This window comes from Bison bison, unplaced genomic scaffold (genome assembly GCF_000754665.1).
Source record: "Bison bison bison isolate TAMUID 2011002044 unplaced genomic scaffold, Bison_UMD1.0 scf7180017864370, whole genome shotgun sequence".
Classification (NCBI taxonomy): Eukaryota; Metazoa; Chordata; class Mammalia; order Artiodactyla; family Bovidae; genus Bison; species Bison bison.
This window is the reverse complement of record NW_011494942.1, coordinates 273,407-296,489: the sequence shown is the minus strand read 5'-3', so window position 1 is coordinate 296,489 and position 23,083 is coordinate 273,407.

Below are 23,083 nucleotides of genomic sequence, written 5' to 3'. Positions count from 1 at the left end.
CATGATATACTTGTAGGGAGTGGCATAAATGAAGATCACTTGGAATTACTACAGATATGCAAACACTGTGATGATTGTTAAAACATTTAACAGCATACTCTTTTAGAAATTTTTTTCAGTTGCAGGTGTCAGGAACTGACTCAAACTATCTTGGCTCCAAAGGAGTACTTTCCTAGAAGTATGTGTGGGTAGCTCAGAGAACAGCAGGAAGAAAACAGGAGCTGCAGAGCTCAAGTTCAGAGTTGTTGGCCATTAGTTCAGTGTTAGTGAATCAACAATATATATTAAGTAAGGTGCCTTTAAATAGAAACACACCGAAAACTAGGTTATATGTTGTTTGGTTGACAAAAGTGTGACCAGAGGCTGTCATGATCCTATCCCTGTGTTTTCCCTAGGAGCCATGCTCTTCACTAATTCAGTGGATGTGATGATTTTATAGAGTACTACTCTGCAAATAAAGGGAATCAGTTATGTATACATTGAGAGCAGTGTGGAACTCCCTTTGGTCATATGGACAATGACCAGACTTGACACTGGGTTAGTTAGATGATATTGTCAGTCTCTGAGTAAACATCATTTCATGGTACAGTAGAGTCATGCGTTCTCTGTCCTTGCATACATCTGAAAATCAAGAACTTCCTTCAAGCTTCAAAGCTCCACCCATTCTGCTTCAAAACCTGCTTTGCGCAGCAGCTCTTAGAGTGACACTGGGAGCTCAGCTACCCCCACTAGCACCTCCCCATACAGTCATTCCAAAAGCTAAGTAAAGATTTTCTCTGGCCTGGTTTCACATTCCTGCGGCCAGTCACCACACATAATTATTGAGGTAATGGACAACAGAGTGTTTATATGAGTGGACATAAGGAAAGGATTAAAGAAAGCAATTTATGAATCTTTTATGATGACGTATTGTCTTTGTTAATATTTATTATGTTAATCCAGTCAGAAAATGTATGTCATGCTACACAGGGAAATTTTAAAAAGTGGGGAGGGAATAAGAGAAAGAAAAGAAGTTTCCTTCTCATGAGTCTTCCTGAGCAGTTAGCACCAAAGTTTGTATTTTGTAAAGAGTAATCAGTGAGGTGAAATCTGAAGATTTGTAACTTTGAGGAGCTCTACTAAAAATCAGAATTCTGGGCTTGAAATTTTGTAACTTTTTCATTTGACCAAACTCTTACGCTTTGCCTATTTCCGTCACAGCAAGAAAGAAGAATAACCGAATTAGCGCAGAGCCCTGACGCATCTTGCCCAAGTCACATGAAACACACTGACAGAGCAAAACTGGAACCAAGTCCTTCAACCTTCACTGCATGTCCCTTAGGTTAAGTGTCCACATGAAGGAAACCCTTAATATTTAGTTCAAATAAAGTGAATGAGTCCTAGATTAGGTGTCAGGATGCCAAAGGGTACGTCGTGTTCCTTGGTATTATCTGGACTTGTACCTTCATAAAACAGATACCTTTAGAGCTGTCTAAAGGGAAGGGGTGGGGCTGGTCTACCCAGAGGTCTCTCACTTAACCCAAGGGCAAGGTCCAGGAGGTAGGGGATGTGCAGGTGGGAAGTAGTAACATTTTACTGCTCAGACCTCATGTCTCACACCCCTGTTCCACTCTGTGCTTTTGCTTCATAATTGTTTTTTTCCCTCTGGTTTTCTCTGTCGCCAGTCTTACTGGAGGAAATGGTCACATACAACATCCAGATTTATATACATTAACCTGTTAGGTTTTCTAAAGTTTATAACTTTATTCTATATGTATTTATGTAGCCTTGCATTTGTAGAAAGAAGACTGTTATTCACTATTTTCTTCCCAAGCCAATTCATTGTCCACTGTTTCTTACCTCCATTGCTACCATCTCTTGTCCAGATGCCTTAAAAAACCTTCCAACTGGTCACCCTTCTTCCATCCTTGCCCTGCTGAAATCTTTCCTCCACAGAGCATGCAGTGTGATATTCTGAAGCATAACATTCTTATTAAAACCTTCAAGAACCCACAGAGCACTGGGAACAAAGTCCATATTCCTTACCATGCTACTAAGGCTTTACATACTCTAGTTGCTGTGACCTCCCCACTTCATGTTCCAAAAGGGCAAATAGCCGAGTCTTGAGCCTTCCTAAGGTCTAGGTTCTAGAATTTGTACCTCACCGCTGCCACATCCTATTGATCAAAGCAAATCACATGGCCAGATCATCAGTCTGGTTGACTAGATTGAAGGGACTGGAGAAATACACACTGCCTCTTGATAGAAGGAGGAGGAAGGTCAATTGTAAAGAGTATGAACAAAGAGAAGCCTGATTCACTGAGGGCCTTATATTAGAACAATCTATGAAGGGATGGTGCTAAAGCTGAAACTCTAGTACTTTGGCCACCTCATGCGAAGAGTTGACTCATCGGAAAAGACTCTGATGCTGGGAGGGATTGGGGGGAGGAGGAGAAGGCAACGACAGAGGATGAGATGGCTGGATGGCATCACCAACTCGATGGACGTGAGTCTGAGTGAACTCCGGGAGTTGGTGATAGACAGGGAGGCCTGGTGTGCTGCAATTCATGGGGTTGCAAAGAGTCAGACACAACTGAGCGACTAAACTGACTGACTGACCACCCCTCACCTCGTATACTTTCTGTTCCTCAAAAACTTTATACCTGTTTTTTTTTCCAGTGGCACTCCAGAATTTCTCTGTAGGGAGAATTTAGAAGGCTAAATCTAGTTGGAATAGGAGACACATAGAGATGAGTTTGGATAGTGAACCCACTGTACTTATTTAGGATGGTTCAAGGGAGCTAAACCCCAGATACCGCCAGCCCTTCCTTAGTGCTGCTGCTCATTATATTTAGCCTGGCCTTTCCCAGAACTGAGTACAGTTGCATCCTTCTCAACATTCAGGTGCTAGCCCACACACTGCCAATTAAGAGAGACATTTCTTGAGCACCTACTTAGATATTTCCCTTTCCCATCTCTCTCTGCTCTGTTTTATTGTCACCATAAACTTATTGCCATTTGAAATTACCGGAGGCAAATTAGCAGCTTTCATGAAATCCTCCATGTATCTCACCTTTTAGGACTCTAAGCAACTTCTCCAGAAGGGTTTGGGGGCCCTGTCTATGCAGAACTAGTTGCAGACATAACATTCTAGGTTAGACAGAAAAATGGCCTCTCAAAGATATCCATGTTCTAGTCTTTGGCGTTTATATTGTATGTATACATAAATTATACAGACAATTACATAAATCATATAAATTCAGTTACATAAATTAAGGTTACACATGAAATTAAGTTTGCTAATCAGCTTTCCAAAGAGAGAACCAAAGAGATGGGAGCATGAAAAGGAATCAGCCCAACGCTGCTGGCTTTGAGGATGGAGAAGGAGTCCACAAAGCCAAGGAATGCAGGTGGTCTCTAGAAGCTGGTGAAAGCCAGAAAAAGGATTCTCCCCTAGAGATCACAGCCTCCAAAAGGACCACAGCCCTGCCAAGAGATTGATTTTAGCTCAGTGAGACCCCTTTCTGACTAATAACCTCCAAAACTGTGAGATGACAAATTTCTGTTATTTTGAACCACTAAGTTTGGAGACGGAGAAGGCAATGGCACCCCACTCCAGTACTCTTGCCTGGAAAATCCCATGGACAGAGCAGCCTGGTAGGCTGCAGTCCATGGGGTCGCTAGGAGTCAGACACGACTGAGCGACTTCACTTTCACTTTTCACTTTCATGCATTGGAGAAGGAAATGGCAACCCACTCCAGTGTTCTTGCCTGGAGAATCCCAGGGACGGGGGAACCTGCTGTACTGCCGTCTCTGGGGTCACACAGAGTCGGACGCTACTGAAGCGACTTAGCAGCAGCAGCAGCAAGTTTGGAGAAATGTAATACACCATTAACAGGAAACTAAATAACCTGCATAATTGAGGTAACTCATAGTGCTACTCCCAGCTCCTTCCTTCTACTGTGACCCAAGGTCATTGATCATCCATGGGTCAGAGTCATCCCACCCACCTTGTTTCCAGTTCCCAGCCACATGCTCTGTATGACCATGGCTACCCTGCAGTATTGTGACAGGTAAATCTGTGGTGCATGGAAGCAGGCTCCTACTAGCTTGAGAGAGCCATTTGTTAAATTTTCAGGAGTTGTGCAAATAAGTTATTGAACACAGCCATCACTGAAGATTAAACTATATGAGTGTTAAATAAGTTATATTACAAACATAAATACTCTAAATTCATCACTTTCTTATTTCACTATATTTGCTATATGTAACTATTATCTAAGCTCTTGGAATTATTTACTTTTACTGTATCTATACAATACTATACAGTGATGTGCTATGCCTATCTTTGCAACTCTGCATTCAGTGACATCATGTTGGTAGCTTGAAACTGGCCATGATGGAGGATTTACACTGTGGAAATAGGCAGATGCTACAAATAGGGGCTCCCTCCACTCCACAGTTGGTTACAATTTGCCACCTGTGTATAGGACAGAGGATACCTAACTTTGGAGTGTTCCCTACAGCTTCGGGGTGCTCTTTTTATTTTTCACAACAAAGACTGTAAACATCTGTGTGAGGCAAGACCCAGGAACTACTGAAGGAAAACTCAACTGTTAGGCTGCTGAGGTCTCACAGAGTCTGGGTCTAATTCATCTTTATTTTCCTAATGCAGTGAGCACTCAAGAAAAGACTCCTGAGGACTTCCCTGGTGGTCCAGCAGTTAAGAATCTGCCTTGCAATGCAGGGGACGTGGGTTCAGGAAACTAAGATCCTATATGCCACAGAGCAACAAGTCCCGCACGCTACAACTATTGAAGCCCATGCTCAGAATAACTAGCACTCTTATTTTTCCATAATTAATAGATTATCATTGTTAGATAATTAACTTAAATCAATAGGAAATGTTTCATAAACATTAATAGCTACTATCATTACAATGTTAGTAGCTACTATTATTAAGCAAGAGACTTCCCTGGTGGCTCAGACAGTAAAGCGTATGCCTACAATGCAGGAGACCCGGGTTCAATCCCTGGGTCTGGAAGAGCTCCTGGACAAGGAAATGGCAACCCACTCCAGTATTCTTGCCTGGAAAATCCAATGGATGGTGTTACTTTTAGCTCACAATCTATCCAAGTCCACTGATACATCAATGTTCTTCTATGTTAGGGACATGTTTTCTTAAAGCCAGGTGAGCAAATTCTTACATTTGCATTTTGAATAGTACTTAATTATAAGAGCTTTTCTTGCCTTAGCCTTTTAAAAAGTTTCTAACAATTGGAGCTGAGAAAGCTGAACAGCTACATGTAAAATGAAATTAGAACATTCCCTCATACCATACATAAAAATAAATTAAAATGGTTTAAAGATCTAAATGTAAGACATGACACCATGAAACTCCTAGAAGAGAACGTAACTGAAACAGTCTAACATAAATCATGGCAATATTTTCTTAGGTCAGTATATATAAAACTATAACGCATCCATGAAAACAGAATGAAATCCTACCTTTTTCAGTAATGTGGATAGACCTAAATAATATTCTGCTTAGTGATATATGTTAGTGAAAGACAAATATAAACGATATCACTCATATGTGAAATCTAAAAACTAATACAAATGAATACACATACAAAATAGAAGCAGAGTAACAGATATAGAAAACAAATTTATGGTTACCAATAAGGAGAGGGAAAGGTGGAGGGAGAAATCACGGGTATGGAATTAACAGATACAAACTACTATACATAAAATAGATAAGCAATAAAAATTTATAGCACAGAGAATCTAAGATCATGGCATCCTGTCCCATCTGTATACCACAGCAAATCTAAGATCATGGCATCCGATCCCATCACTTCAGGGCAAATAGATGGGGAAACAATGGAAACAGTGAAAGACTTTATTTTGGGGGGCTTCAAAATCACTACAGATGGTGACTGCAGCCATGAAATTAAAAGACGCATGCTCCTTGGAAGAAAAGCTATGACCGACCTAGACAGCATAGTAAAAAGCAGAGACATTACTTTGCCAGCAAAGGTCCATCTAGTCAAAGCTTTGGTTTTTCCAGTAGTCATGTATGGATGTGAGAGTTAGACTATAAAGAAAGCTGAGCGCTGAAGAAATGATGCTTTTGAACTGTGGTGTTGGAGAAGACTCTTGACAGTCCCTTGGACTGCAAGGAAATCCAACCAGTCAATCTTAAAGGAAATCAGTCCTGAATATTCATTGGAAGGACTGATGCTGAAGCTGAAACTCCAATACTTTGGCCACCTGATGCAAAGAACTGACTCATTTGAAAAGACCTTGATGCTGGGAAAGATTGAAGGCGGGAGAAGAAGGGGAAAACAGAGGATGAGATAGTTGGATGGCATCACCGACTCGATGGACATGAGTTTGAGTAAGCTCTTGGAGTTGGTGATGGACAGGGAAGTCTGGCGTGCTGCAGTCCATGGGGTCTCAAAGAGTGGACACGACTGAGCGACTGAACTGAACTGAACTGACGCCCAATTAATTATTCTAGCATAGGTTTCTGCCTGGTATAATCTCATGTTGCCAGCAGGGGGCGCGCCCTCACCGAATTTGTCTAGAAAAGATAAAAATCAGATGACAGTCCGAGTGGCTGGTTGTGTCTTTGCGCACGAACTATGTATGGCCAGTGTTTGTAGTTGTTTAGGCACGTCTCTAGTGACCTCATCCTACTATACCTGATTCTTTTTGAGGAAACAAGTGGCCTGTTTGAACAGAACAGGCAAGGCAAATTAGTAACTGGAAAATTACTAAGTCATTCTGCAGAATGCGTTGGGACATCCGGTATTCCCTTGAGGCTTAGAGTTAGGGCGTGGACCCTTCCTCCTCACCTGATGGCTGGGAAAGGAGACAAGCCACCCCTCACCACAAGGCGCAGACCCTCCTTTGTTCTGGGTGGGCTGGCCTTTGTGGACAGGGCTTCCGTGAGAAGACGGGGGGCCTCTCTGGCAGCCTCCTGAGCCAGGAGATACAGCCTTAGGAAGCCTCTGTGCTGGAGAAGAGCCCGGAGAGGTGGTGCCGTGTGTTCTACAAACCCCGGAAGCAGATTCTCCAGCACATCCTAGGCCCTCCCGTTCCTTTCAGCCACGTTCCAAGAGACCACGGGATTCAAGGCCACATTCCTGCCCCTTGTGCAAGGCCCCAGAAGACAAGGGGCTTGAGGGAGAGGATGAGAAAAGGAGGGCCGACTCTCTCTCAACTGCAGGTCTTCCCAACACAGCCATCAGCAGAGAGGTGCTCCTGATGAGAAGAGGAATCCGTGTCGGAATTACATTCTGGTCACCACTCACTTATACCTTCATGGGTTCATTGAGGGGGTTCCCCAAGTGGCACTAGTGGCAAAGAATCCGCCTGCCAATGCAGGAAACGCAAGAGATACAGGTTCAATTCCTGGGTCAGGAAGAGTCCCTGGAACAGGAAATGGCAACCCACTCTAGTTCACTGATATTAGTGGGAGTGGTGTGTGCCAGGCACTGGGATAGGTGTTGGAAGTACCTCAAAGAGCCCACCAACAGCCATCTGCTGGGGGAAGCAGATCATAAAATCATAAGGAAACAGCATAAGCTCTTCAGTTCAGTTCAGTTGTTCAGTTGTGTCTGACTCTTTGTGACCCCGTGGACTGCAGCGTGCCAGGCATCTCTGTCCATCACCAACTCCTGGAGTTTACTCAAACTTATGCCCATTGAGTCGATGATGCCATCCAATCATCTCATGTTCTGTTGTCCCCTTCTCCTCCCACCTTCAATCTTTCCCAGCATCAGGGTCTTTTCGAGTGAGTCAGTTCTTCACATCAGGTGGCCAAAGTATTGGAGTTTCAGCTTCAGCATCAGTCCTTCCAATGAATATTCAGGACTGATTTCCTTTAAGATTGACTGATTGGATTTCCTTGCAGTCCAAGGGACTCTCAAGAGTCTTCTCCAACACCACATTTCAAAAGCATTAATTCTTTAGCGCTCAGCTTACTTTATAGTCCAACTCTTACATGACCACTAGAAAAACCATAGCTTTGATTAGACGGATCTTTGTTGTCTCTGCTTTTTAATATGCTATCTAGGTTGGTCATAACTTTTCTTCCAAGGAGTAAGAGTCTTTTAATTTCATAGTTACAGTCACCATCTGCAGTGATTTTGGAGCCCCCCAAAATAAAGTCTGTCACTGTTTCCACTGTTTCCCCATTTATTTGCCATGAAGTGATGGGACCAGATGCCATGATCTTAGTTTTCTGAATGTTGAGTTTTAAGCCACACATATTATACAATGAGGCTCTGAACTAACACAGAGAGAAAACATCTGGACCTTTTGTGCATGGAGACGAGGAAAGTACTGAGATTAGGGAAGGTTTACAGAGGAGGTGGGTAGTTGGAGATTCAGTCAGCCGGTCCGCCAGAAAATGCTTACTGAGGGTCTCGTGTGTCGGACACTGTTTTGGATACTGGGATGCACGAGGAAAAAAATAGTCCCCAACCCATACTCTTGTGGAGGTGGCATTGTGGTGGGAGACGCAGAGCATGTGTAAATATTAGTAAACATAATCAGTACCTGCAGGTTAGAATGGAAGGAACACAGGGCAGCTCGGTGGAGTTTATGGTGAGAGGGTCAGGTGAGCTTCACCAAGAAAGCGAGATTTGAGCAAGGACTTCCAGAAGAGCAGGAATAAGCCCCCCTTCCCCTGGGTCTCTGCGGGGAGTGTTTCAAGCACGGGGAGCAGGCAGGGCCAGTCCCTGGAAGTGAGAATGTCTTGGAAGGCTAGGAGGCCCATGTGCCTGGAGCAAAGCGGAGGAACTTGGAGAAGGAATCGGTTTCCAGGGGGACTTGCAGGCAGTTGTGACAAGTTCGACTTTTACTCTGAGAGAAATGGGTCACCATTGGAGCAATTGTGTGCTGGTAAATTGAGTCTCAAAAAAAGAAACTTTTTTTTTTTTTTTTAAGCATCTGCCAACTTCTGTGGTATAAATACTCCCACCGTGGCTTATTCTAAGCTACCAATGTGACACCACTGAACACAGTACAGAAGGTATATCAGGGTGCCTTCTCACCAGCTGGGACCAGCTCCTCCAGCCCACCATTGCCTTGGAGGGTTTTGAGAAAAGTGTGACACGATCTGACTTGTGTCTTAAGAAGGTCACTCTGGCTGCTGTATTGAGAGCACCCATGGGTGGGCGGGAGCGCAAAGGCCAAAGCAGGGGGCCACGTTGGAAGCTGGTGCCAAGATCAAGCTGAGAGAGGACAGCAGAGACCGTGAGTCCTGGACAGATTGTGGGTGTATTCCGAAGGAGGTATATTGAAATCCACCTGGTTTCTTGGTGGACTGGATGTGGGATGTGAGAGAAAGAAAGCAACACAGGATGGCGCTGAGGTTTAGTGGAAGGTTTGGGGGTGATGAGAGGAAAAGCATTCCAGGCACAGGGAACAGACTGTGAGAGTCCTGTTGTGAGCACATGTTGCATTTGGGGAAACAAAAAACAAGGAAGGGGTGTGGTTAGTGAGCCAGTTATATGCGCAGAGGCTGTGGTCGGGGCTGAACAGAAGACTGCCCCCCACCAGAGAGAGCAGGACTCAGGCTGTAGCCAGGGCAGAGCCCCTAATGGGATTTTAGCAGAGAAGCATGTGCCTAGGTTCATAATAAGAAGAAATAACTAAAGAATCCAGAGGTAGTGAGATCAGTTAGGAGGCTGTAGCATTGATCAGCACAGCACAGAGCTGGCATTTCACCTGGACGGTGGTGGTGAGGCTGGAGGGAGGAGGAGGAAGAGGAGGGAGGGCCTGGTACGAGTTCCAAAGCCATCCTTGCATGTGGGCCACAGAGCACTGTGGGCATGTCGTACCTGTTTGTTCAGTAAGTTAACTGATCAGCTGATTGACGTGAGTCTTACCTTTACAAACCTCCTCCCCTTCCCCCACTTATCTCCCAACCAAAGATATCTTTTCCAGAGGACAAATGAATTTATTATATTAGAAATGTAGCTTAAATGCACATGCCTCTCTGAGGGGGCTGGGAAATTCTCAGTGTCAATCCAAGGGGTGACTGCATGGGTATTCCTTAGGCCGTACAAGGCAGGTTGCACACTCAACTGGGTATGAATATATACCTATTGGTTGGCCATGATTCACTCTACCACATCATTGACAGAACACAGAGCCCTTCCTTAGACCAAGCCCTTGTTTCCAGAAGGGACAAGAGGCCAGGAGTATTGGGTGAGGACAGAATGTGTAGACAGAACAAGAGACTGTAACTTTACCTGCTTGTTTGCTGTTGAAAATTCGCATGGCCAGGGTTATCTGTAACACCCACATCTTCACCTGACGTCACACCTTAGATAAGGTGTGTGTGATGGGAGGAGAAAGAACAGGTCAGGACTCGGTGGCTGACTCAACAACACAAGACAAACTGGCCTGAAAGTTCTGAAAGTTGCGCCTTAACAAGGCTGTGTAGGATCATCCCAAGGCGTCATTTTTTTATAGCACTGTAAAAGCCTCGTCATCAGCAATCTGGTCCATCTATCTGGGAGGAAGCTGACTTTTCCCACCCCACAGATAGCTTCTCCTCCATGCACAGGGCACATGAGTATCCCTTCCACAAGGCATGTACCCCTTCCACAACATGTGCAGCTACAGGCCTGTAGACTGTTCTGGACAGATCAGCAGCCCAAAGCCTGCCTGCTCCACAAAACCAGTGATTACTTCCTCAGTGACAGTCGGGGTTGTTTTTCAGTAAGCTTCATTTTCGTAGTTAGCCTGCAAGTATGAATTCAGCACTAGACTCCCAGAGGCTCTCAGGGGTACTTACTCTTCTCAGACAATGACCTGCACCCGAGAAAGGAAAGAGTGGATGCCACCTTTCATGCTCAGACTGTGAGGAGTGTATCTATTGTCTCTACTAGAGTTGGGTTCTCTGAAGAGGACCGGAAGAGTGTGCATGTGTGTGTGTGTATGTTTCTGTATGCACACATGCCCGAATGCAGGTGTGTATCTATTTTTTAGAGAATAAACATATTGTTGTTTTTGTTGTCATTTAGTCGCTAAGTTTTGTCTGACTCTTTGTGACTCCATGGACTGTAGCCTGCCAGGCTCCTCTGTCCATGGGATTTCCCAGGCAAGGATACTGAAGTGGGTTGCCATTTCCTACTCCAGCGGATCTTCCCAACCCAGGGATCAAATTTGTGTCCCCTGTTTGGCAGGTGGATTCTGCACCACTGAGCCACCTCGGAAGCCCATAAACATGTTAATAACTATATTATCAATTATTATCAACTATGTTATTAACTATTAATAACTATGTTACTCTATGTTATATTCCCATTGGGCACCAATAACTTAATACTCTCATTGAATCTTCACAACCCCGTGAGGAAAATGTTAATAGAACCTCTGATGAATAAATCTGTTACAAGCTAGTCTTGGGAATGACATAAGACTTTCTGATACATTTTCTCTTTGGAGATGTTTGAAGATTTTTACAGCAAGGTCAATTTTTTTCCCACTTAACCACTTTTATAGGACTACACTGCCTGTAATTCAGGTTAAGTTATACATGATAACCAAGTTTAATAAGAAAAACAATAATGTATTTCAGGATTTCAACATTTTTAATGAGTGGTACTTTATTCGTGAACAGTTCTAAGTCAAGTGATTTTATTAAATGAAAATGCTCACTTAAGTAACTGTTAGATCATAAAGAATAAATCTTGAGCCAAAATAATAATAATATTCATGACAAATGTGTATTCAGTGTGCTTTGATAACTTGCTCTAAACATTTCCTTAAGGACACAAGTTGTTAAGTGCCTCAGTTGCTATACTGATACTCCAAAAAGTAAAGAGACTTGCTCGAGGTCACACAAGCTCAGTCTCTGGCTGCCCTTTGTCTGCCTCTGGCTGGACAGAGAAAGCCATGAGTGAAATACAGGTGTCTCTGCTCTCCATGTGGGCACAAGTTGGGGGCTGGGATCCTTTCCATTCAGGTTGGAAATCCCCAGGAAACAGTCATCATAAACCAATCGTAGGCCAAAAGCAAAAGAGGATACATCTTTCAAAAGAAGATGCTATTCCAGAGCTCACACTGGTGACATCACTGACTGATCCTTACTTCCTTTCTGGACCTGAGAGCATTTCAAAACAAAGGGTTTTCTAAGGATGAAGATTCTAAAATGTACCTGGAAAAGAGCCCCGGACAGTCCTGGGGTGGTCATCAGGCAAACATCACTCATCCCATCCTTAGAAATGATGACACCTTTGCCTGCATTTGGGTTCTGTCGTCCTGGCAATGTCATCTCTGAACAGTTCCTCTTCCAGACACCCCCAAAGAAGATGGTCGAAGGGTGGAGTCAGGAGTTTTGATCAAGATATAGCCTAGCCTGAAGTGCAAGGTGGTTAGGATGTATCTGGGGAAAAGGTAAAGATTTTCACTGCCCTGAAAAAAATGCTTAAATTTGTTGGTTTTATATCCATTTTTACTCCTATAAGGTTCGAAGAAGCAGGCATAGCCCCTGGCATGGCCCTACCCACAGAGGAGGCAATCAAGCCACAGTTGTGATTAGATGGAATGAAGTGACATGACTTTAAGGATATCATAACATTTTTTTCCTCAATTGTTTTCACAGGTGAGGAAACAGACCCAGAAAGGTTAAGCTACTTGCCCAAAGCAGCTTAACCCCCTAGCCCAGTCCCAGAGCTTCTGAGCATCATCTGCTGCAGGAAGATTCCACTGACCTGCAGTATACACAGGGGTCTCCCCACCTCGCCTTGCCCGGGCCAGGCTGCATAGGAGACCCCGCCACTCTGTGTCTCCCTCCTTGGCACGAGATGAAATCAGGTGGTCCCATTCTTCCTGTTCCACTCTGCCAAGTTTATCTGAACACATTTCCTCTCCACAAAGCCAACTCGCCAATTATCTGCTCCAATTAAGGCGTGTGAGATGTGGTTAATTCAGTCACTCCAGTAGGGTGACCAGGGTGAACAGGGGGCTGGCCATGCTGGCTGCAAGTCCCCCGATGCCCCTGGCCATGCTGCTTCCCCTGGCATTCTTCCTACCCCCAGATGGCCTCTGTGGTTTCTTCCCCTCCCCGCTCCTTCCTTTCTGAGTCCCTGGAGTTCCAGAACTGTGCCTTGCCCTGGCTCCTCCCCTATCAATGGACAGTTCTGTCCTAATTTTGTGTCCTCTGATAAACTAACATGTATAGAGTTGTCAGTGGTAAATGGCATGGTAATACTTAAAGAATTACCATAAAAAACGGTAATACTTAGAGTCTCTCACAAATAAGTAACTCTCTAATGACATTGCACACGAGGCATCTTCCGTATTTATGTCCAAAGCCAGCCTTGTGACCAATGAATGTAAAAATCATGCCTGTTTTGCTTTGGCATACAAACCCCAAACACTCAGCTCTCTAAGGCCAGTCCTTCCTGCCTCTTAGCATGAAAACAAAGAAGGCAGACAAAGGCTGAACGTGTATTAGTCTGATCAGTTAGGACAATGGACACAAGGTCAAGTTCAATACCTTCCTCCCTTTTATGAAATAAATACTATGACCCTGAGATGAAATGTATAAAATAATATAACCTACGTATACACGTGCAGTGCTGGGCTCAGTCACTCAGTCATGTACAATGCTTTGTGACTCCATGGACTGTTGCCCATCAGGCTCCTCTGTCTATGGTATTTTCTCTGCAAGAATACTGGAGTGGGTTACCATTTCCTCCTCCAGGGAATCTCCTCCAGGGTTCTTCTGGGGATCGAACCCTCATCTCCTGCATTGGCAGACGGATTCTGCACCACTGAGCTACCTGGGAAGCCCCTATCTACATAAGCCCCTACCTTCTCAAAAATAAAACCAACATATTGCCTTGACTGGAAAGATTCAAAGGAGAAATAAGACAGAGATAATTTCTAATAAAGTAATACATATTTCAATATGGAAATGCTTGGGCCCAACTATCTTAGAAGATAAGATGAAGGAGTCAAATGTAATTATTCATACATTCACCATGAATGGGACAACTATAAATGTAGATCAATTCAATAATTGTATCATGTTGCATACAGCTAGTGCTGTAAACAAATCCTAGTAAACTTCCAAAAACCAAAGAACCAGATTACTTTGCTTCATGTGGCAGCTGCATTCTTGGAAAATTAAGTGTCTCTGAAACCATGCAAATATACATTTTATTTATGTGTAAAATGTAGTTAAGTTTGAGGCACAGGTAGTTATAAATACTATCGTTGTTGTCATTTTAAAGCTACATTAGCATCTGAGACAGGACATCCCTTGGCTCTTATCCACCATTTTATTGTATTACAAGTAGTGTGATTTATTGTGACAACAAAAAAAATACAACCACCTCCCCAAAATTCCCAAATGCTCCTGGGGTAGTACTGTGCCCTTCACTCAATAGCAAGTCATTCTATTAGCAATTACAATTAGCCTCTACTAACAGACTCGAGAGACAGTATTTTCCTCTCAGGTAAAACAAATCTGGAAGCAGCAGTCTTGGGCTGATTTTTTCCAAGTCTCCTATCTTTTCTTTTCCAACATTCCTAGTACTGATTTCCATCCTTAAGTTCATGGTCACAGAATGGCTGCTGGAACCCCAGCTACTGTATCTATGATTTAGTTAAGATGAAGAAAGAAGGGGAAAAGTCAGGAAGAGCAAAACCATGTAGTAAATGAATAAGTCTCCTTTAGAAATGTTTCTAGAAGTCTCTCCCAACAACTACCTTTATATCTCATTAGCTACCCCTGTCCTCAAATAAGCCTACAAATGTAATTAGGCACTTTGCTGTCTCTAATAATAATCAGTTCCATAGTGAAGAAGCCGGAGTGAATGGACATTGGGTAGGCAGCCAGTCGTCTCTACCATATTACTTCACCCACTGATAATGTTCAGAGATTCTGCCAAAACCCCAAAAGCAGATGTAAGACACAGGTGCTAAGAAGGGCATGCAGTCTTTTGGGTTGCTTAGCTCAGGACCTCAAGCTTATGTGGGCTTCAATATTTGTATGCTATTCCCTGCACAGGAGCAATGTGACACTTCATCACAGTGATCGATTCTGACTAGATCCTGGCACTGAACAAATCTGGGTCAGCAGACGGATCTGAGAAGGGGTTCAAAACTCAAAATCTGCCTGAGTGTCTACTGTGAGAATTCAAGATGACAATGGTTGAGCTTCTCACATCTGGCATTAGCCATTCAAACGCACGTGTGTGTTTCCAGACTTTGGGCCAGCCCCTCTAAATTTTCCTAGGGGAGTTCTGTTCAGGCTCACAAACATGCACTGCATCTACTCATTTTTCCTGCTATGTGACAGGGATGCAAGATAAAACCAACAAAATTGCTTCCCTGAATAGCTTATACTCTGGGTGTGGAGGGAGAAGGCAGGGAAGGAAGGTTAGGGGGAGCAGAGAGGGTTGAAGCGGTCCGTGCTGTGGAAAGGCATGTCTTGGGTATTGTGTGTCCGAAGCAGCCAGCACCACGCCATTCCTAGTGGGTGCTCAATAAATAGTTGTCGGTACTTTCCAGGTGGTCCAGTGGCTAAGACTCCACGCTCCCAATGCCGGGTACCCTGGTTTGATCCCTGGTCAGGGAACTAGATCCCACTTGCTACAGTTAAAAAGATCCTGCTCCAGGGCAGCCAAATAAATAATAAAAGAAAATAAATAGTTAGCCGTATTTTTTATTTCAAATTCTTCTCCGTGATACTTGGAGAGGAATCTGTTCTCTTCGGAGACTTCCTGAGCTGAGGAGTTATTCATCACAGCTGAATTGCTTTGTTTTCCCTTCCACTTCATTCAGTCAGCTATGTCCTAGAAAAAGTTCCCAAAATATAGCTTAATTTTTCAAACTTGCAGAAAGCCTTCTTGGTTGAAACCATGCCAAAGCTTTTCGAACTGGGAAATATTAGTGATATGCAAAGATAATAAAAATAATCTCGTGCTTGGAAATTTCTAATTCTTCCATAGCCTCAGAATCCCTCCAGAGGGCAATTTGGCAACAGTTTTCAAAGTTTTAGTAAAACATTCATATCTTTTGACTCAGCAATTCTAAGAACTTAAACCAAGAAAGTAATGAAGGATATAGAGGAAGATCCCAAAATAAGGATGTTTATTAGAGTTTGGTCTATTGTTGTGAAAGATGATGATGTGGTTGTTTCCAATGTTTTCTAACCAATAATAGATCAATGAATAAATATAGTGCATTTCATGCAACACAGTATAGCCACTTGAAATGATTCATTTAACAATTGTGTATCGATTACCTGTTGTGTGCCAGTCACTATTGTAGATAGAAGGACATAAGTGAATAAAACAGACGATGTGGATCTCAACATTCTGGTAATGTGCCATGATTGTGTTTATTAACATGAAAATAGATTGCTAAATTTAAAAGGCAATATAGCACATGGAACTCTACTCAATATTATGTGTCAGCCTGGATGCAAGGGGAGTGTGGGGGGAGAATGGATACATGTATATATATGGCTGAGTCCCTTCACTGTTCACAGAAACTGTCACAACATTATTAACCCAATAGAAAATAAAAAGTTTTAGGTTTGGAAAAAAAATTTTTTTTAAAGCGGGTTAGAATGTAAGTATTCTTATTATTAAGAAAAAGAATAGTTAACACTTATATAGTTTTTATTATGTGCCAAAATTATGCTATTATGTGCCAAACATCAAACATTTAATTTACATAAGAACCCAGTATGATCCAATACTTGTTTGAAAGTTTTTTTTTTTTTTACTGTTTGTTATTATTTTGTTGTTAAGATGGTCACAAATGTGATAATACAGTAACTGTTTTCTTTCCCCCACATTTACTTCAAACCTATTTTCTGGATTTGTCCTTTTCCTGCCTGTGGATGAAGTCTCAGGCAGGTTGCAAAGCTTTTTTGGTGCCTTTCAGTCAGATGGGCAGTCTTAATTCAGTAACTTGAATGTGCAGTTCAATCTGAACTTTTCCTCTTAAAGGGAATCTTCTCTTCCAGGTCAGCCTGCTGTGAGCTTGGATGCCTGAGAGGCTGCATGCTGCCATCTTCTCTCTCATAGCTCCCTGGCCTCCCTTCAGCTCCCGCCCCTCCAAGGCTGGGGCCTTGGGATGCGACTGGGGGAAGGGCAGTCTCCTCTGGCATGCTTGTCTAGGTCCATCATTGATTTCTGTAAGTGTGGCACAAGCACCTTTGCAGCCTCTTTCTCTGGCAGATGCCTTTGCAGGTTGCTCCCAGGATTCATTGTTGAGGAGGCAGCCTCTTGTCCAGGTGGAAGCTTTCAGTTCTTCCTTCCACCCACGGAGTGTTCAGTCATCTCCTTCCACTAACCCTCTCTCTTGGACTCTCTGCCCTCCCACTCAGGCTTCCTCTTATGTAGTTGTCCCTTTTTCGTCTTTTTGACTGAGACACCGGGCAGGCAGGATCTTAGTTCCCTGAACAGGGATCTCCCGTGTCCCCTGCAGGGGAAGCTTCGAGTCTTAACCACTGGGCTATCAGGGAACTCCTCGTGGTCTCCTTTTGAAAAAAGGCAGGCTAGATCCCTCCTCAGATCCACACAGCACTGGCAAAGCTCACACATCTTGGCTTGCCAGCATGAAGCACAGTCCTTCCCTCTCCTTGCTGTTGTTTCAGTCTTAGGTCCAGGCAGCCGCTCATCTGTGGGCTTCTCTTGTCGAAAGGCAGACACCAGTCCCCAAGCTCTAGAAGGATGTGTCTAGCTCTCTAAGTGGGTCTTAGAAGGCCCTCTCACTTGGCTTTGAAGGAGGAAATGTACTTCTCTTCCTGCTGGGGGAGGCTTTCCATGAAATTTTCCCTCACTACTCCAATTCTTACTTTTTAGGCTGATGGGGTGATTGCTCAGTCCTGGCAGAACCTGTTTCATAATCTCTCAGTTTACCCTTGCATAGAAGTCATAGCACCTTAACTTGAATATTTAGGATGTGGGATCTTTGGACACCTATTGTATTTTTATCAACCTTTAGGGCATCAGCCGAAAGTGAACAGAAAGAGTCACATTTTAACCTTCTGCTAATATATGTGTGTATATATGTATATATATATATCTATATATACACACACACATATCTGAAGGTTTCATTTTAAAATGCTTTCAGTTCTCTTCGGGTCACAGAATTATTTTTCTCTTTTTGTTTATCTGTACTTTATACTTTGAACATGAGAAGAAAATGACATTTTAAAAGTTTTTATTAAAGTATAGTTGATTTACAATGCGGCGAACTGACATGCCCCAGACATGGCTGCTGCCGTCGGGCAGCCCGCTGGGGCAACGAGCCGCTGCGGCCAGTGAGGAGCCCAGCGTCGAGGGCATCGCCCACCTTTCTCATCCCCCTCACTTGCCCACCCCGCCCGAGAGACTGAGAGGAAACGTGGAGACCCCACTGCACAGATGGTCCTGATCCCTGGAGTGACGGTGGCTGCTGCCCAACCTGAAAAATGGCGGAGTAGAAGGACGTGTTTAAAATTCTCCAAGTCAGGGTTCAACAGTCCGTGAACGATGAACTTCCAGATATTCAAGCTGGATTTAGAAAAGGCAGAGGAACCAGAGATCAAATTGCCAACATCCGTTGGATCATCAAAAAAGCAAGAGAGTTCCAGAAAAAAATCTACTTCTGCTTTATTGACTACAGCAAAGCCTTTGACTGTGTGGATCACAACAAACTGTGGAAAATTCTGAAAGAGATGGGAATACCAGACCACCTGACCTGCCTCCTGAGAATTCTGTATGCAGGTCAAGAAGCAACCGTTAGAATTGGACATGGAAAAACAGATTGGTTCTGAATAGGGAAAGGAGTCTGTCAAGGCTGTATATTGTCACCCTGCTTATATATGTTGGAGAAGGCAATGGCACCCCACTCCAGTACTCTTGCCTGGAAAATCCCATGGGCGGAGGAGCCTGGTGGGCTGCAGTCCATGGGGTCGCTAAGAGTCGGACACGACTGAGCGACTTCACTTTCACTTTTCACTTTCACCCATTGGAGAAGGAAATGGCAACCCACTCCAGTGTTCTTGCCTGGAGAATCCCAGGGATGGGGGAGCCTGGTGGGCTGCCATCTCTGGGGTCCCACAGAGTTGGACACGACTGAAGCGACTTAGCAGCAGCAGCAGCAGCTTATATACGTAGAGTACATCATGCGAAATGCTGGGCTGGATGAAGCTCAAGCTGGAATCACGATTTCCAGGAGAAATATCCAGAACCTCAGATATCCAGATGGCACCACCTTTATAGCAGAAAGTGAAGAAGAACTGAAGAGCCTCTTGATGAAAGTGAAAGAGGAGAGTGAAAAAGTTGGCTTAAAGCTCAACATTCAGAAAACGAAGACCATAGCATCTGGTCCCATCACTTCATGGCAAACAAATGGGGAAACAGTGGAAACAGTGAAAGACTTTATTTTGGGGGGCTCCAAAATCACTGCAGATGGTAACTGCAACCATGAAATTAAAAGACACTTACTCCTTGGAAGAAAAGCTATGACCAACCTAGACAGCATATTAAAAAGCAGAGACATTACTTTGCCAACAAAGGTCCGTCTAGTCAAAGCTATGGTTTTTCCAGTAGTCATGTATGGATATGGGAGCTGGACTATAAAGAAAGCTGAGCACAGGAGAATTGATGCTTTTGAACTGTGGTGCTTGGAGAAGACTCTTGAGAGTCCCTTGGACTATAAGGAGATCAAACCAGTCCATCTTAAAGGAAATCAGTCCTGAATATTTATTGGAAGGACTGGTGCTGAAGGTGAAACTCCAATAGTTTGGCCCCTGATTCGAAGAATTGACTCATTGGAAAAGATCCTGATGCTGGGAAAGATCGAAGGTGGGAGGAGAAGGGGACGACTGAGCATGAGATGGCTGGATGGCATCATCACCTCGATGGACATGAGTTTGAGTAAGCTCTGGGAGTTGGTGATGGACAGGGAAGCCTGGCGTGCTGTACTCCATGGGGTCACAAAGAGTCTGACACAACTGAGCAATTGAACTGAACTGATTTACAATGTGTTAATTTCTTCTGTGCCACAAAATGACTGTTATATTTTTTCATATTATTTTTCATATTCTTTTCCATTATGGTTGTCACAGGATATTGAATAGATTCCCTGTGCTATACAGTAGGATCTAATTGTTTATCCATTCTATATATAATAGTTCACCTCTGCTAATTCCAGACTCCCATTCCTTCCCCCCTCTGCCCTCTCTTTTCCCTGGCAACCACAAGTCTGTTCTCTACATCTGTGAATTTGCATCCCATCAGTTTTGGTACTTTGGATTTCATTTTATGCATTTATTTTTCTATTTTTCTTACAAATTTCACTTTTTCTTTTTTCAAATTTCACTTTTAAGAGTGTTTAGTTGACCAGACTCAAATTAATGAAACTGGAAAATATTCTATATTTGATCCACCCAGTAATACCCTTTAGACAGTGTTCCACACTCCCTTGGGATTGGTTTGCACAATAAGTGCTACTTTAGATATCCATTTGCTGCTTTAAATTGCTCTCAGGGTTTCAAAGGCCCTTGTGTTCACTGGTTCACATGGCTATAGTCTGCTACTCTTTACTAAAATACAGGCAAATCTCCCATGAATAAGAGCTTTAAAAATTTAAAAGCACTTTTTAATTTATATTCTTTTATTTTACCCTTTTATTCTTGCAACAATAGAGCACCTGCACATGTGATAGTCACTTCAGTTGTATCCAACTGTAGCCTACCACGCTCTTGTGTCCATGGGGATTCTCGAGGCAAGAATACTGAAGTGGGTTGCCATGCCCTCCTCCAGGGGATCTTCCCAACCCAGGAATCAAACCCACATCTCTTACATCTCCTGCATTGGCAGGCAGATTCTTTTCCATTGGCACCACCTGGGAAGCCCTGTAGAGCACCTGCCATAAGCCAGATAGTGCACCAATCCCTAGAGACACAGAACTCTCAAGACAGTTTTGGTATTTGTGGCCTTGATGAGCCTGTTTACTTCTGAATTGGACCTGAGTTTATTTTCTTAACCTCTGTGTAGTCTTCAAATATATGAGCACCAACACATTGAGGACAGATTTAACAATACTACGTAAGGCATAGAACAAGTCAGTAGAAAATGAACTTTGCCTCCTGCATGATTACAATCTAAATTCGTCTCCACACTGACTTAGTCATAAGGAAACCTGGTCACTTTTAATTAGATATATGAATTGGTTAGTTATTTGAGTCTCAATTTCCTGAATTAAAAAATGCATATTATACTAGTTAACTTCTAAGTTTTCTTACAATGCTAATGAATTACATATAATTGTATTGGGTCCCCCAAGTGAATACCATTAATTAATTATGCAAAGATATATGTTCATTCACTAAGTGCCAGGCACTGCAAGAGAAAACATGGTACCAACTGTCCTCATGAAACACATTAAGTGTCTGCTAATTCATTTACTATCTGACTAAAACAATAACAATAAAGATTTCTGTTCTTTAAACCCTCACATATGGTCAATTAATCTTCCACAAAGGAAGCAAGAATATACAATGGGGAAAAGACAGTCTCTTCAGCAAGGGGTATTGGGCGAGTTGGACAGCTGCATGTAAATCAATGAAGTTAGAACACACCCTCAGAGCATACACAAAAATAAATTCCAAATGGCTTAAAAGTTTAAATGTAAGACATGACACCATAATGCTCCTAGAAGAGAATGCAGGCAAAAAATTCTCTGATATAAATTATATCAAGGTTTTCTTAGTTCAAGACAATAGAAATAAAAGCAAAAATAAATAAATGGGACCTAATCAAACCTATAAGCATTTGTATTTTTGTTTTGTTTATGGTTTCCTTTGCTACCATAAACAAAACAAAAATACAGCATATGGACCAGGAGAAAATACTTGCAAATGATGCAACTGACAAGGGATCAATTTACAAAATATACAAACAGCTCATATAACTCAATAACAAAAACCACAAACAACCCAATCGAAAAATGGACAGAAGACCTAAATAGACATTTCTCCAGAGAAGACAGGAGACAGGTGGCCCATAGGCCCATGAAAAGATGCACAGAATCACTAATTATTAGAGAAATGCAAATCAAGACTACAATGAAGTACCACCTCATACCAATCAGAATGGCCAACATGAAAAAGTCTGCAAATGACAAATACAGGAGAAAATATGGAGAAAAGGGAATCCTCCGACACTGTTGGTGGGAATGCAAATTGGTGCAGCCACTATGGAAAACAGTATGGAGGTTTCTCAAAAAACTAGAAAATAGAGCTACCATATGATCCAGCAATCCCACTCCTGGGCATATATCTGGACAAAACTATAATTCAAAATATGTTCACAGAAACACCATTTGCAATAGCCAAGACACGGGAACGTCTCAAACAACCTAAACGTCCATTGACAGATAAAGAAGATGGGGTGTGTGTGTGTGTGTGTGTGTGTGTGTGTGTATACACACACAATGGAATATATTTACTAAGCCATAAAAAAGAATGGAAAAAATGCCATTTGCAGCTACATGGATGAACCCAAAGATTATCATACTAAGTGAAGTAAGTCAGAAAGAAAAAGAGAAAGGCCATGTGATGTCACTTATCTGTGGAATCTAAAAGACAATACAAATGAACTTATCTATGGAACAAAAATAGACTCAGAGACATAGAGAACAGCCCAGGGGGAAGCGGGTAGGGGAGGGTTGGATTGGGAGTTTGGGATTAGCAGATGCAAACTATTACATATAGAATGAATAAACAACAAAGTCCTATTGCACAGTGCAGGAAACTATTAATGTATTCAATATCCTGTAATAAACCATAATGAAAAAGTATATATATATATATGTATAACTGAATCACTTTACTGTGTAGCAGAAATGATAACACTGTAAATCATACAACACTGTAAATCAACTCTGCTGCTGCTGCTGCTAAGTCGCTTCAGTCGTGTCCGACTCTGTGCGACCCCACAGACGGCAGCCCACCAGGCTCTCCTGTCCCTGGGATTCTCCAGGCAAGAACACTGGAGTGGGTTGCCATTTCCTTCTCCAAAAAGATTTCTCTTCCTAAGGAAATCATTATACTGTATAAAG